The following is a 15,022-nucleotide window of genomic DNA, read 5'->3' on the forward strand; positions in this document are numbered from 1 at the left end:
TGAGGGGATTAGCACTGAAATAGACATCGCCAGGTCGAATTTGGGTTAGTGTGGATGCAATTCGATGGTACTGGCCTCTGGGAGCTACCCCACAGTGCTCCATTGTGACCGTTCTAGACAGTGCTCTCAACTTGGATGCACTGCCCAGGTAGACAGGAAAAGCCCTGCAAACTTTTGAATTTCATTTCCTGTTTGGCCACCATGGCGTGACCATGCAGAGCTCATCAGCAGAGATGACCATGGAGTCCCAGAATTGCAAAAGAGCTCCAGCATGGACTGGATCTGATCACTGTATGGGGAGACGAAACTTTGCTATCAGAACTCCGTTCCACAAGACGAAATGCCAAAATATTTGAAAAAAATCTCCAAGGGCATGAAGGACAGAGGCTATCACAGGGACCTGCAGCAGTGCCGTGTGAAACTTAAGGAGCTCAGGCAAGCCTACCAAAAAACTCAAGAGGCAAATGCCTGCTCAGGATCAGAGCCCTAGACATGCTGCTTCTATAATGAGCTGCATGCAATTCTAGGGGGTGCCCCTACAACTACCCCACACCTGTACGTGGACTCCTGCAAGGGAGTCTCAAGCAACAGGGATGACGATTTTGAGGACAAGGAAGATGATGAGGAGGGGGAACTTGAAGGTAGCGCACACCAGGCAAGCGTAGAAACCGTTCTCCCCAACAGCCAGGAACTGTTTATCACCCTCCCAACCTGGGCTCTCGGACCTTGAAGGCGGAGAAGGCACCTCTGGTGAGAGTGTACCTTTGTAAATATAATACACAGTTTAATTTGCCCTGAAGACTTGGGATGCATTCACTGCCAGTACAGCTACTGGAAGAGTCTGTTAACGTGTCTGGGGATGGAGCGGAAATCCTCCAGGGACAGCTCAATGAAGCTGTCCTGGAGGTACTCTCAAAGCCTTTGCAAAAGGTTTCTGGGGAGGGCAGCCTTATTGCATCCTCCATGGTAGGACACTTTACCACGTCAGGCCAGTAGCACGTAGTCTAGAATCATTGCATAAGAAAGCATGGCAGCGTGTGGTCCCAGTGTTTGCTGGCATTCAAGCAACATCCATTCTTTATCTCCCTGTGTTATCCTCAGGAGACTGATATCATTCATGGTCACCTGGTTGAAATAGGGGAATTTTATTAAGGGGACATTCAGAGGTGGCCATTCCAGATGGGCTGTTTGCCTGTGGCTGAAAAGAAATCATCCCCGCTGTTAGCCACGCGGTGGTGGGAGGGGTGAAGAAGCGATCATCCCAGAGAATTGGGGTGTGTGTGTGGGCGGGGGGTGGTTACTTGGGTTTGTGCTGCATGTTAACCCGAAAACATCAGCGCCTCCTTTTAAATGGCCAATGTGTCTTTTTCAATTTTACTCTCCCTTTTTTTCCTCCCGCAGCTGCAAATGTTTCAATGCTGCCACTAGCATCTCTGTCCCAGTAGCTAGTGCAGATAAGGCAGCGAAAAAAAATGCACTTGCAATGAAATGCTCGCTGAGCTCATGCAGTCCACCCAAACTGAAAAAGCCCAGCAGAATGTGTGGAGGCAGACAATGGCAGAGTCCAGGAAACCACAAAATGAGCGCGAGGACAAGAGGGATGCGCGAGAGGACAGGTGGTGGGAGCAACAGGAGAGGTGGCGGGATCAAGAGGAAAGGTGGTGGCAGCATGATGAAAGGAGGCAGGATGCACTGCTGAGGCTACTGGAGGATCACACTGATATGCTCCAGCATATGGTTGAGGTGCAGGAAAGGCACAGACTGCCACTGCAGCCCCTATGTAACCAACCGCCCTCCTCCCCAAGTTCCATAGCCTCCTCACCCAGATGCCCAAGAACATGGAGGGCGGGGCGGGGCGGGGGAGGCGTCTTCCGGGCACCCAACCACTCCACCTCAGAGGATTGCCCAAGCAACAGAAGGCTGGCATTCAATAAGTTTTGAAGTGCAGTTTGGCCTTGTCCTTCCCTCCTCCCCTCATCCACCACCCCATCTGGTGCTTCCCTCCTCACCCACCCCTCCCGGGCTACCTTGGCAGTTATCCCCCTATTTGTGTGACAAATTAATAAAGAATGCATGAATTTGAAACAACGACTTGATTGCCTCTGCAAGCAGTGATCAAAGGGAGGTAGGGGAGGGCCGTTGGCTAACAGGGAAGTAGAGTGAACCAAGGGGGCAGGTTTTCATCAAGGAGAAACAAACAGAACTGTCACACCGTAGCCTGTCACGAAAGTCACCGTAGTCAGCCACGAAACTGGTTTTCAAAGCTTCTCTGATGCGCAGTGCGCCCTGCTGTGCTCTTCTAACCGCCCTGGTGTCTGGCTGCGCATAATCAGTGGCCAGGAGATTTGCCTCAACCTCCCACCCTGCCATAAATGTCTCCCCCTTACTCTCACAGATATTGCGGAGCACAAAGCAAGCAGTAATAACAATGGGAATACTGGTTTTGCTGAGGTCTGAGTCAGTAAACTGAGCCAGCGCACTTTTAAACGTCCAAATGCACATTCTACCACCATTCTGCACTTGCTCAGCCTATAGCTGAACTGCTCCTTACTACTGTCCAGGCTGCCTGTGTATTGCTTCATAAGCCATGGCATTAAGGGGTAGGCTGGGACCCCAAGGATAACTATAGGCATTTCAACATCCCCAATGGTAATTTTCTGGTCTGGAAAGTAAGTCCCTTGCAGCAGCTGTACATACAGACCAGAGTTCCTGAAGATGCGAATGTCATGTACCTTTCCCGGCCATCCCACATCAATGCTGGTGAAATGTCCCTTGTGATCCACCAGTGCTTGCAGCACCATTGAAAAATACCCCTTTTGGTTTATGTACTGGCTTCCTTGGTGGTCTGGACCCAAGATATGCATTCAGTCTATTGCACACAGTTAGGGAATCCCATTTCAGCAAAGCCATCCACTATGACCTGTACATTTCCCAGAGTTACTACCCTTGATAGCAGCAGCTCAGTGATTGCGTTGGCTACTCGGATCACAGCACCCCCACAGTAGATTTGTCCACTCCAAATTGATTCCCGACTGACCGGTAGCTGTCTGGCGTTGCAAGCTTCCAGAGGGCTATCGCCACTTGCTTCTGAACTGTGAGGACTGCTCTCATCTTGGTATTCTTGCGCTTCAGGGCAGGGGAAAGCAAGTCAAAGTTCCATGAAAGTGCCCTTATGCATGCGAAATTTTCGCAGCCACTGGGAATCATCCCAGACCTGCAACACTATGCGGTCCCACCAGCCTGTGCTTGTTTCACGGGCCCAGAATCAGCGTTCCACGGCATGAGCCTGCCCCATTGCCACCAGGATGGCCAAACTGCTGAGGTCCGTGCTTTGTGAGAAGTCTGTGTCCATGTCCTCATCACTCTCGTCACCGCGCTGCCGTCGCCTCCTCGCCTGCTTTTGCAGGTTCTAGTTCTGCATATACTGCATGATAACGCGTGAGGTGTTTACAATGCTCGTAACTGCTGCAGTGATCTGAGCGGGCTCCATGCTTGCTGTGGTATGGCATCTGCAGGAGAGCAGAGTTGCAGGGGAAGCGGTGGTTGGATGACCAGTTTTGCAGACCTACTGCACCGTCTGCTGCCAGGACACAACAGCTGACCGGTCTGCATGCTTGCCGTGGTATGGCGAGACAAGAGCAGCTGAGCAGAGTTACAGCGGAAGCGGCCCTGCGAGACCACCAGGAGAGCAGAGTGCCAACGGAAGCAGTGGATGATGACGATGGTTTGCAGACTTACTGCACCGGCTGCTGAAAGCAGTATGGCGCCCACATGGAAAAAAAGGCGCAAAACGATTGTCTGCCGTTGCTTTCATGGAGGGAGGGGTGACTGACAACGTGTACCCAAAACAACCCGCAACAATGTTTTTGCCCCATCAGGCATTGGGAGCTTAACCCAGAACTCCAATGGGCGGCAGAGACTGCTGGAACTGTGGGATAGCTACTCACAGTGCAACGCTCTGAAAATCGATGCTAGCCTCGGTACTGTGGACGCACTCTGACAACTTAATGTGCTTAGTGCAGCTGTTTTTCTTGGTGGAAGAGAGACTTAGCAAGATTGTAGCAGCGCTTACTGCTGTTAAAAATTCAGAGCGAAATTCACTGAGATGACGCTGATAGAATTATGGGTCACTCATCATAGACTACAAAAAGCCTGGGGGTAGTCTCGAGTCATCCAGTTAGATTGCCAAAGCTCTACAAACATCCAAGGTCTGAAGCGTTTCTTCATCTTCAGAAGAATGGGGTTTTGGGAAAAAACAAACAAACAAAAAAACAAACAGAAAATGAATATTTGATTCAGGTGGAAAGCTGACATTACCTCAGGCATAAATTTAGGGTGTGGCCTAAAGGAAATCTTTTCTTTATGGAAAACTGTGAAAGGAGGATCACCCAGGAGAGCCTGAAGCTCTGAAAACCTCCTAGCACAAGTGATTGCCACCAGAAAAGCTGTTTTTGTAGACAATAACAATAGTGAGGCGGAATCCATAGGGTCGAAGGTGGGCCCTAGGAGTTTGGAGAGAATTCAGTTGAGATCCCATACAGATGCAGGATCAGACACAGGAGGGTAAACGTTGAGCAGATCTTACAAGAGTCTCAGAAAAAGAGAAGATGAGAGAAAGACGGAAAACCTATCTACTGGTGGATGCAGTGCAGAAAACAGAAGCCACATGACCCCTCTTGGAACTAACTGAAAGGCATGATGATTTCAGATGCAACAGATACCTCAGTGTGACACTACGCCCCATATTCTTCATGGGGATATTGCTGTGATATGAATATGGTCTAACTAAGATACGTTTTACGTATGGTGAGTGATGTGAGATATCATTGGAAAAGTTATGATTTACTGAATATGATTATCCTATTTGTATGCATGTATCATTTCTGTATCTGAAGTTAGAATATTGACTATGTATTGATTGCAAAAGTGCTTGCACCTGGGGAATGCCGATCAGATAGTAGGCAATCAGCCTGGATGGGTCATTAGACAAGATAATAGGACTTTGAAGCTGTGCATATCTTCCTCCACACTGAGGGATTTTCATGAGGTTACACTGTATAGATTTCTTTGCAGTGCAAGACAATACAATTTTGGGTTTACACTCCAGAGGGGGTGTGCACTTAAGTCCTGGGCAACTCCTGAGTGGAGTCTTCCCACGCAGAGCTGATTTTCAGTGTCAGTGTCTTTCTGCAGATGCGTGTGTCCCCACGTGTGTGCGCGCGCGCACGCGCACTGGAGGAGGCTTGAGGACCCTGGCTCAGCAGGATGGGGTACCGGGACTTCCCTGTAGGAAGACCAGTCCTGACCTTTAGGTCTTGTAACAAAGATCAGCAAGATGATCTAAAGGATCTCAAAGGTGAGACAGGTTCCTCCCTTTCTGAGTCTGAAGAAGAAATGTAAGCTTCCTCAAAATAGGGAGAAGCAGTTCCTGTTGGGATTCTATGTGGCCTGGGTTTTTGGAAACACATTAGGATCCAAAGGAAGTAAGGGTTACGGTGTGCAGAAAGCCAGCGACGTGATCAGTGCTGGCGTAATTGGTAAGAAAGATGACTAACAGAGATGAAACAGAAGGTTCATTGACAGTGCTGGTGGAACCAAAACACACTGAATCTACTGAAGGGAGGACGACGATTCAGCATGGGTGAAGACACTTGTCTCAACAGCACAAAGGAGCCAGAGTCGATGGTGCTGCCTCAGAGGGGACTGATGAGCGCTTAGATTTGTGAAGCCTTGAACCAATATTAGAGAATTTACCAGAAGATTTTCTGGGAGAAGTCCGAGACATAGTGGTCTTGTCTGGGTCAGAATGCTTGGAAAAAACTTTTAAGCTGACAGAGAAGATGAAGCGTCCTGGGGCCGGTTTTGTTCAATATCTTCATAAATGATCTGGAGGATGGTGTGGATTGCACTCTCAGCAAATTTGCGGATGATACTAAACTGGGAGGAGTGGTAGATACGCTGGAGGGGAGGGATAGGATACAGAAGGACCTAGACAAATTGGAGGATTGGGCCAAAAGAAATCTGATGAGGTTCAATAAGGATAAGTGCAGGGTCCTGCACTTAGGACGGAAGAACCCAATGCACAGCTACAGACTAGGGACCAAATGGCTAGGCAGCAGTTCTGCGGAAAAGGACCTAGGGGTGACAGTGGACGAGAAGCTGGATATGAGTCAGCAGTGTGCCCTTGTTGCCAAGAAGGCCAATGGCATTTTGGGATGTATAAGTAGGGGCATAGCGAGCAGATCGAGGGACGTGATCGTTCCCCTCTATTCGACATTGGTGAGGCCTCATCTGGAGTACTGTGTCCAGTTTTGGGCCCCACACTTCAAGAAGGATGTGGATAAATTGGAGAGAGTCCAGCGAAGGGCAACAAAAATGATTAGGGGTCTGGAACACATGAGTTATGAGGAGAGGCTGAGGGAGCTGGGATTGTTTAGCCTGCAGAAGAGAAGAATGAGGGGGGATTTGATAGCTGCTTTCAACTACCTGAAAGGGGGTTCCAAAGAGGATGGCTCTAGACTGTTCTCAATGGTATCAGATGACAGAACGAGGAGTAATGGTCTCAAGTTGCAGTGCGGGAGGTTTAGATTGGATATTAGGAAAAACTTTTTCACTAAGAGGGTGGTGAAACACTGGAATGCGTTACCTAGGGAGGTGGTAGAATCTCCTTCCTTAGAGGTTTTTAAGGTCAGGCTTGACAAAGCCCTGGCTGGGATGATTTAACTGGGAATTGGTCCTGCTTCGAGCAGGGGGTTGGACTAGATGACCTTCTGGGGTCCCTTCCAACCCTTATATTCTATGATTCTATGATTTGCTTGTACTTCAAATCAGAAGCAGTGTGTGTGTGGCGGACTTCTGGTTGATTTTGAGATCAGGGCCTGGCTCTAATGCAGGTTCCACTGCCTCTTTCATGAGATGAAAGTCCTGATGGGGAAGGAAATACAAATAGGATATTTGTCTCTCGCACAGCCCTCACCCAGAAAAATCAAACAAATATCGAGTCCCAGCTCAGGAGGAAAGCATTGTTCTAGGAGACTGGACTGAGACCTCCTCAGGAGCAGAACAGCTGACATTTCTTGTTTTCTCTCATGACTAACAGGTTAATTGTCAGAATGCCCCAAACTGCAAAGATGAGCCATAGGATGCTGGGATTCAGAGATCACTCATAAGTCAGGGAGAAATTCCTGCTGAGGTGACCTGCCAGGTTGTAGTGGGTCCCAGATAAGTGATCGGCCATGGGGGGAATGTTTTCCTGAATGCAACCTGATTGCCTCCCAACAAAGCACACTGGCATATGCTCCTACATGTCTGTTCATATACTATATCATGGTGGTATTATCAGTGTGTATGAGAACCCCTGAGCCCCTGATGTGACTCTGAACGGCCTGAGAGGCACTGTAGATGGCAGGACGCTTCAAGACTTTAATATGAAGAGAAACTTCTCATTCTGACCACAGGCCTTGAACTTGCAGCAAGTCCAGATGTACTTCCCAACCTATTAAGGAGGCAACAGTGACTACAGTCCTGGTTGGTGAAGGCCAATCACACATCTGAAGAGGACGCAGGCACCACCTGGTATACTGAATTACCTGTGTGCATGCAGCCATATGGCCTAGCAACCTCAGGCATACTCAGTCTGTGGTTAAGACTACAGCTCCAGACATAGGTGGTGGATTGCCTGGAATCACTTAGTCTGTAAAAATGCTCTTGAATTTGTGGAGTCTATCACGGCCCCAATGAACTCAATTCTTTGAGTTGGAACCCAGTGTTGACTTTCCACTGGTTAGGATGAAACTTAGACAATTGAGCAGGTGTAGCGTGAAAGGAATGAGAGAGAAGACTTGCACTCTGGAATTGGCCCTCAGTAACCAATCACCCTGATATGGGAAGATATGAATTCCCTTCTTCCTGAGGTATTCTGTTACCACAATCATACACTAAATCATTGCTAAAAACCTGGTGGGACAGAAGATAGGCCAAAAGGCAGCTCAGTGTACTGGTAGTGCTGGCCAGCCATGATAAATTTAATGAGAAGTGTCCCTGAAAAGGGATGCGGCACAGAGGTGGGGAGAAGGGACAGAGAGGAACTTCATGGCATAATCCAATCTGATGGCGCTTAGGATTATAATCGAGACCCAAACATTGTAAAAGTGGGCCAGCCTATACCTGAACATGGAGGACAGAGGAGAGGTTACTACTGAATCGCTGTCCTGAACACAAGAGTCAAAATGGGCGCTTGGCTAAGGGTGGCCAGCTGGTTAAATCCAGAATCAGAGGACCTTCTCCTTTGGGATCTGTGGCTCTTTCTGGAGTATTCCGGCTGTCACACAGGATGGGAGGATTGTCTGAAAGAATGCTATTGCTGTTGTGGCTGCTGACTGCTAGAGTGGCATCTATTTATGGCCAGAGCATATACTCCTAAAGCATGCAAAGTAGCTCCTGAGTCTTTAAAAGAATGCAAGGTCTTATCAGTATTTTCTGAAAACAAAACCCAGCCATCAAACCTGAAGTCCTCAATAGTCTGCTGCATATTGGGCGCAATGCCCAAATTCTGCAGCTATGCACTCCTCATGGTCACAGCCAATACCATAATTCTGGTCACAGGTTCTGCCACATGCAGAGCTGACTGCAATGAGGTCTTGGCTATCATATGGCCTTCCAAAATGAATGCCATAAACTCTTCCCTAGAGGGTTCTGGCATCCTATCTGCGAATTTAGACATGGCCTATCAATTGACAGTCATATTGAGAGCAACATCTGCTAGTTCGTTAGCAAGGCATATTTGCAGAGAAGAGGAGGTATAAATCTTCCTCCCCATTTAGACCATTCTTTTGGATTCTTTGTCCTTCAGGGTGGATTTATATCTGCCCTTTTCAGCATTTGGTTTTGCTGTAGTCACTTCCAGGGAGTTCGGGGGCTGAGTGTGAGTAGAAACCCTCCAACCCTTGCCTGGGAATGAAGTATAATTTCTCCCAATGCTTTGGTGTAGGGGACAATGACATTTGGGTATTCTACAGGGCTTTTGCAGGCTCCAGCAGAGCCTCATTTATCAGGAGAGTTAATCCCCCTGGAGCTGATGGTTGGAGAATATCCAGCAGTGTGTGTGTATTTTCCTGCAAAAAGAAAAGGAGTACTTGTGGCACCTTAGAGACTAACCAATTTATCTGAGCATGAGCTTTCGTGAGCTACAGCTCACTTCATCAGATGTATACCGTGGAAACTGCAGCAGACTTTATATATACACAGAGAATATGAAACAATACCTCCTCCCACCCCACTGTCCTGCTGGTAATAGCTTATCTAAAGTGATCATCAGGTGGGCCATTTCCAGCACAAATCCAGGTTTTCTCACCCTTCACCCCCCCACACAAATTCACTCTCCTGCTGGTGCTAGCCCATCCAAAGTGACAACTCTTTACATAATCAAGTCAGGCTATTTCCTGCATAAATCCAGGTTTTCTTACATCCCCCCCACCCCCATACACACACAAACTCACTCTCCTGCTGGTAATAGCTCATCTAAACTGACCACTCTCCAAGTTTAAATCCAAGTTAAACCAGAACATCGGGAGGGGGGGGGGGGGGTAGGAAAAAACAAGAGGAAACAGGCTACCTTGCATAATGACTTAGCCACTCCCAGTCTCTATTTAAGCCTAAATTAATAGTATCCAATTTGCAAATGAATTCCAATTCAGCAGTTTCTCGCTGGAGTCTGGATTTGAAGTTTTTTTGTTTTAAGATAGCGACCTTCATGTCTGTGATTGCGTGACTAGAGAGATTGAAGTGTTCTCCGACTGGTTTATGAATGTTATAATTCTTGACATCTGATTTGTGTCCATTTATTCTTTTACGTAGAGACTGTCCAGTTTGACCAATGTACATGGCAGAGGGGCATTGCTGGCACATGATGGCATATATCACATTGGTGGATGTGCAGGTGAACGAGCCTCTGATAGCGTGGCTGATATTATTAGGCCCTGTGATGGTGTCCCCTGAATAGATATGTGGGCACAATTGGCAACGGGCTTTGTTGCAAGGATAAGTTCCTGGGTCAGTGGTTCTGTTGTGTGGTATGTGGTTGTTGGTGAGTATTTGCTTCAGGTTGCGGGGCTGTCTGTAGGCAAGGACTGGCCTGTCTCCCAAGACTTGTGAGAGTGTTGGGTCATCCTTTAGGATAGGTTGTAGATCCTTAATAATGCGTTGGAGGGGTTTTAGTTGGGGGCTGAAGGTGACCGCTAGTGGCGTTCTGTTATTTTCTTTGTTAGGCCTGTCCTGTAGTAGGTAACTTCTGGGAACTCTTCTGGCTCTATCAATCTGTTTCTTTACTTCTGCAGGTGGGTATTGTAGTTGTAAGAATGCTTGATAGAGATCTTGTTTGTCTCTGTCTGAGGGGTTGGAGCAAATGCGGTTGTATCGCAGAGCTTGGCTGTAGACGATGGATCGTGTGGTGTGGTCAGGGTGAAAGCTGGAGGCATGCAGGTAGGAATAATGGTCAGTAGGTTTCCGGTATAGGGTGGTGTTTATGTGGCCATTATTTATTAGCACTGTAGTGTCCAGGAAGTGGATCTCTTGTGTGGACTGGACCAGGCTGAGGTTGGTGGTGGGATGGAAATTGTTGAAATCATGGTGGAATTCCTCAAGGGCTTCTTTTCCATGGGTCCAGATGATGAAGATGTCATCAATATAGCGCAAGTAGAGTAGGGGCTTTAGGGGACGAGAGCTGAGGAAGCGTTGTTCTAAATCAGCCATAAAAATGTTGGCATACTGTGGGGCCATGCGGGTACCCATAGCAGTGCCGCTGATCTGAAGGTATACATTGTCCCCAAATGTGAAATAGTTATGGGTAAGGACAAAGTCACAAAGTTCAGCCACCAGGTTAGCCGTGACATTATCGGGGATAGTGTTCTTGACGGCTTGTAGTCCATCTTTGTGTGGAATGTTGGTGTAGAGGGCTTCTACATCCATAGTAGCCAGGATGGTGTTATCAGGAAGATCACCGATGGATTGAAGTTTCCTCAGGAAGTCAGTGGTGTCTCGAAGGTAGCTGGGAGTGCTGGTAGCGTAGGGCCTGAGGAGGGAGTCTACATAGCAAGACAATCCTGCTGTCAGGGTGCCAATGCCTGAGATGATGGGGCGCCCAGGATTTCCAGGTTTATGGATCTTGGGTAGTAGATAGAATATCCCAGGTCGGGGTTCCAGGGGTGTGTCTGTGCGGATTTGATCTTGTGCTTTTTCAGGAAGTTTCTTGAGCAAATGCTGTAGTTGCTTTTGGTAACTCTCAGTGGGATCATAGGGTAATGGCTTGTAGAAAGTGGTGTTGGAGAGCTGTCGAGCAGCCTCTTGTTCATATTCCGACCTATTCATGATGACAACAGCACCTCCTTTGTCAGCCTTTTTGATTATGATGTCAGAGTTGTTTCTGAGGCTGTGGATGGCATTGCGTTCCACATGGCTGAGGTTATGGGGCAAGTGATACTGCTTTTCCACAATTTCAGCCCGTGCACGTCGGCGGAAGCACTCTATGTAGAAGTCCAGTCTGCTGTTTCGACCTTCAGGAGGAGTCCATCTAGAATCCCTCTTTCTGTAGTGTTGGTAGGGAGACCTCTGTGGATTAGTATGTTGTTCAGAGGTATTTTGGAAATATTCTTTGAGTCGGAGACGTCGAAAATAGGATTCTAGGTCACCACAGAACTGTATCATGTTCATGGGGGTGGAGGGGCAGAAGGAGAGGCCCCGAGATAGAACAGCAGCTTCTGCTGGGCTGAGAGTATAGTTGGATAGGTTAACAATATTGCTAGGTGGGTTGAGGGAACCATTGCTGTGGCCCCTTGTAGCATGTAGTAGTTTAGAAAGTTTAGTGTCCTTTTTCTTTTGTAGAGAAGCAAAGTGTGCGTTGTAAATGGCTTGTCTAGTTTTAGTAAAATCCAGCCACGAGGAAGTTTGTGTGGAAGGTTGGTTTTTTATGAGAGTATCCATTTTTGAGAGCTCATTTTTAATCTTTCCCTGTTTGCTGTAGAGGATCTTGATCAGGTGATTCCGCAGTTTCTTTGAGAGCGTGTGGCACAAGCTGTCAGCATAGTCTGTGTGGTAGTTGCCATATGTCTCAAGAGGTCCTGATGCACCTTAAAGTACTTGGGCACTGAGGGAGAGAAAGATTTGGGCACAGTATATTCACCAGGGTGGACAAAGCGGCGTTTTGCACCACATGCTCGATTGGGAAAAAACCCATAAGTCCAAGAGGAAGGGACTCAGTGGTTACTTGCAGTTGACATGGTGTGGGAGTGGGGGGGGGGGGGTCACCGTTGGGACCAGTGATCTTACTCTGGAGTGGGTCGAGAAGCAGGACGTCAGGGACAGAGAAGCATCCCAGGGATTCCAAGGAGGCCACAGGGTACATGGATAAAGCAAGAGTAGCTAGTAGGCACAGGGCCAAAAGCCCTTGTCCCAACTGTGGGACAGATGCCAATTTCAGCACCAAGAGTGATCCGAGGATCTGGTGCTTATCGGACCAGAACGATGACCCTGACCTGGATCTTGAGGAAAACCAAAGTTCTCTGGTGACAAAGAGAGTCAGCCCTGATGGGGCAAACAACTACTTAGACTTCTCTGAACCTCAATAAGGGGGCGGCATTAGTGCCAAAGAGAAGTGGGGAGTTGCACAAGAGGCACTGAATGAGACACACTCCTACCCAGTACCAGGAGAGGCATCAGCACCGAGGCTGGTACCAAACTCTATGATGGATCTGTCACCAAAACAATGCCTGTGCTGAAGTATGCACCAGGACTGGGGGGGGTTTCAGTGCCAGGTCTAGCCTCAGCTCCATAGTCTGCAGACCAGGTGTGTGAGCTGCAGTGCTGACGGAGCCATTGGCTTTGCAACATGGTCAGAAGGTGCCAATGGCACAACAGAGGATGAGTCAGTAGAAGGCATAGCACTAGAGAACTCCTGAAGAAACAGATAGTCCAGGATCGAGAGAAAAAGCAGGTCTGATGCTGCCTCATATGCCATCAGCATGGATACGGTTGATGCTGGTGCCGACATCACAGGTACCGGACTCAGGAGACACCAGAGTTGACAATACGGGCCCTCATTGCTCTCGGCGTGGTACTGAGGAGCGGTTGGACAGACCTGCTCCATCCTGCATGCCGGATGAAGAATGGTGCCAGTCAGCACTCCTTCTAGAAGAGGAAGAGGAGTCTCCCCAAGCCCTGGAATGGTCCTGACTCATTTTATGGGACCTCTTCTTCATCGCACTAGAGGAGGGTGAACAACTCCTCTTCCTCTTGGGGGAAACATCAGAGTCCAAGCACAGGGTGGCATCACTTGTGGATCCGAAGACAACTGCTGATCAGAGGGCTTAGGTGCCAAAGCAGGCCTCAAGGCCTGCTCCAGAAGGTACTGCTTCAACCCCAAGTCTCTTTCCACCCGAGTCCTCTTGGGGAACGACTTGCACATGGAGTACCTCTCCTTAATGTGTCCCTCACCAAGACACAAGTAGCATCTTGTGTGGGGATTGCTGTTGGGGATAGCCACCATACATGACAGACAATGCTTGAACTCTGGCGAAGGCATCACACAGGGCATCCAGTCACTCTACTACCACAAACTAAACCTAAGGTACTACTACGATATACAAGAAAAGTTCTCAGAAAACAGAGAAAGTGTGAGGTGAAGATGCCACACAGAGCTCTGACTCTAGCCACAGGCGGTGAGAAGGAACTCAAGAGGTTAGGGTGGTGCTGCCCTTCTGTGGCCCAGGGAGGAGCTATGGTCGTAGGGCATGAGTGCTACCCCTATAGGTACTTCTAGGCAAAAGTTCTCTGGCTCTGGTGCACGCACACACCCACATGGAATACACAGCTGCATCTACTCAAAGAACTAAATTAAGTTACTACCACTAAATAATAACTATATACGAACTATAAAGTTCCGAAATCGGGCTATCCGAAGCAAATGCTACAGGGAGCTCCAACTCTCACCACAGGCAATGAGAATGAACCGAGAGGGAGGCAACCACCACATCCCTTTTATGCCTTTGAGTGACAGCACTGGGGCACATGCACCATCTATTGACACTGCAAGCAAAAGTCTCTAACTCAAGTGCACTGGACACACAAACACCGGCAGTGGAATGTATATAAGCACAGTCACTTGAAGGAGAATTAGCATATACCATCGAAGTGAGTGTTTAACAGTTAATTGTCTATCCTCCAACAATAATAGGTTTCTATGCATCCTTTGGGTCCTCTCACATTTCTGTTCTGCAAAGGAAACTTTTAGATGGAAAGTGTCACATGGCGGGAGGAGAAGCATTAGGGTAAGGGGTTTAGTATAACTTCTGGTGATTTAATGGAAATGGCACAGTAAAATTTGTGTATCTCTTTCAAATTTTACCCCACAGTGTCAGATCTCTGAATCAATTATTTTATTCAAGTATCAAAACAGGACAAACTATTAAAGCCAATATTTCATGTTATATCTGGTATCCTGCTTCTAGCCTCAAGGGCAAATAAAACATCTACCTCAACATCTATTCCTTTCTTTGGACTGGCTTTACTTTCTGGCATATTTCTCTTCCAGCAAAGGTCAAACCAAAGTCTGCTTAAAGAAATGGAGTCATTTCACTAACTCTTGCAAGACAGTTTGGATCTGTGCAGTTTTGTGCGCCTCAAATCAATACATTTATCTGATTTAAAGCTTGTATTACTGAAATTGCACCTATAGCATAATGAACTGTGTTCGCTATTGAGTTCCCAGTCCAACATCATGTATTATATCAGAATGAAGTCAGTAAATATTGTAGTTCATGGCCATATTATTTAGCCAAAACATTCTCATTGTTTAGGCACTATTCGCATTGCACAAGATATGACAAGAAATTACATTACTACCAACATACACAGAAGAATGGTAAGGTTTACACGCAGAAGGATGGCAATGTTAAAGAGCACATATATCAGAAACACAAACCACTAAGGACATGTCTACAAAGCCCAGGGAAGCCTGGGTCGACAGACTAAG

The 15,022-nt window shown here is 47.6% G+C and overlaps 1 protein-coding gene across 11 annotated transcripts in view; it reads right to left on the minus strand.

The window, feature by feature from the left end:
* Window positions 1-15,022, minus strand: part of NCOA3 (nuclear receptor coactivator 3) — a 175,641-nt gene that overhangs the window by 39,670 nt on the left and 120,949 nt on the right. The gene's annotated exons all lie outside the window — the stretch shown is intronic.

Source organism: Caretta caretta, chromosome 13, assembly GCF_965140235.1.
Source record: "Caretta caretta isolate rCarCar2 chromosome 13, rCarCar1.hap1, whole genome shotgun sequence".
NCBI classification, from domain to species: Eukaryota; Metazoa; Chordata; order Testudines; family Cheloniidae; genus Caretta; species Caretta caretta.